Source organism: Lucilia cuprina, chromosome 2 (assembly GCF_022045245.1).
Source record: "Lucilia cuprina isolate Lc7/37 chromosome 2, ASM2204524v1, whole genome shotgun sequence".
Taxonomy (NCBI): domain Eukaryota; kingdom Metazoa; phylum Arthropoda; class Insecta; order Diptera; family Calliphoridae; genus Lucilia; species Lucilia cuprina.
Genome location: NC_060950.1, coordinates 58,508,067 through 58,510,089, shown reverse-complemented (window position 1 = coordinate 58,510,089; position 2,023 = coordinate 58,508,067).

Sequence of the window (2,023 nt, the reverse complement as noted above, 5' to 3'; positions counted from 1 at the left end):
GACTATAGACTAGACTATAGACTAGACTATAGACTAGACTATAGACTAGACTATAGACTAGACTATAGACTAGACTATAGACTAGACTATAGACTAGAGACTAGACTAAAGACTAGACTATAGACTAGACAAAAAAAGACTATAGACTAGACTATAGACTAGACTATAGACTAGACTATAGACTAGACTATAGACTAGACTATAGACTAGACTATATAGTCTATAGTCTGGTCTATAAAATTCTACACAAATAAGTTTCATATCAATAGAAATTAGTGTAACAAATTTTTTTTGCAGGATCAGTTCATAATTGTCCTTACTACCACTCATACATATAATACCACTTCAGAAAATTTACGATGTAATGAAACATGGAATGTATATATAACATTATTGGATTTTTGTAAACTGATGAAGAGCACCCTACAATTGCATAAAGTTTACTTTATTTAATTATGAAGACTTTCGTCTACAATTGATCCAAATCCACATTGAAGGTCATATTCCGAAGAAAACCCTGACTTCATATTAATATAATGCTCAAAATATATAGTAAGGCTAATTTCTTAAATTTATTTTTTACAGTATGTAATATAGCTCGAAAATTTCCCTGGCGTTTATATTAATCTAATGTCCAAACTATATATTTAGTATAATTTCCAAAAATTACTTTTACAACATTTGATTTTATATTGAATATATATGAGATTCGGTATTGCTGAATATAACACTCTATATAAAGGTGATGAATGTATCTGTTAACATATACTGGTAAGTATTTAGAAAAGCTAATTCTAAAGAAGTTGTGAATAAAGAAGTTTAAAAGATTTTTGAAAAACATTATGTGTAGTTTAATGCAATAGCCTAGAGCCTTATGGAATGAAGAAGATAATAATACATTATATATTTGAAAACTTCTAGCCCAACCCGTCAAAAACTAAAACAAAAGATTCTTAATTAAATTAAATAAGAAAATAATCAAAATGGTTATTTCTTAAATTCTAAATATTACAAAATATAAACAATAGATACAATTAGTTAGGGGAATCTTAAATATTTAAGATGTTACAGTAATAAATAACTTTGTCCCTTCTTATTGTCTTTAAGAAAGTGTAACGGAGCTAATTTTTTCAAATAAAAATTCTTTTTTTTTTAAAAAAACAACTCTTTTCATTGTCATGTTTATTTTTCGTAGAGTCATCTTTAGGGAACCATAAGAATTAAGTCATAATGATGGGGGTAATAAATTCGCATTTAAAAACATTTTATATGGCATTTTAAAAATAATTATTATTGTTAAAAATTTTATAAAAAAAAAGAAAGTATTAAATGATATTAAAACACGCAAATTAAATGAGTGATAATACAAAGTCATCATCAGTTCATCACCACATACATATGTTTGAGTGTGAATTAAAGTGTGAATGATGTAAAAGATATTAAGAATAATATTTTCCTAGAATAATGAAAGTTATAATTTTGTTTATGACTGTCAATTTGTAGGTTTGTTCATAAAACACATATGTATTTTGTACCTTGGTTAATTAGTTGAAAAGTTTTTGGGTTTTCTTGTAGCAAAAGGGAAACCCGCATGTATAATAAAAGTTTTAAAAAGGAGCTATAATCATAGACCATGAGAAATTTTTCCTAAAATGTTTTGTTTTTTGAAAAACAAAGAAAATGTTTTTGGTGCTTCCTGCAAGCGATACTCCTTTGGAACTGTCAATCTATAGTCCAGATCTATATATAGTCCACAATCTATAGTCCAGACTATATACAATCTATGGTCCAAACTATAGACAATCTATAGTCCAGTCTATAGACAATCTATAGTCCAGACTATAGACAATCTTTAGTCCAGACTATAGACAATCTATAGTTCAGACTATAGACAATCTATAGTCCAGACTATAGACAATCTATAGTCCAGACTATAGACAATATATAGTCCAGACTATAGACAATCTATAGTCCAGACTATAGACAATCTATAGTCCAGACTATAGACAATCTATAGTCCAGA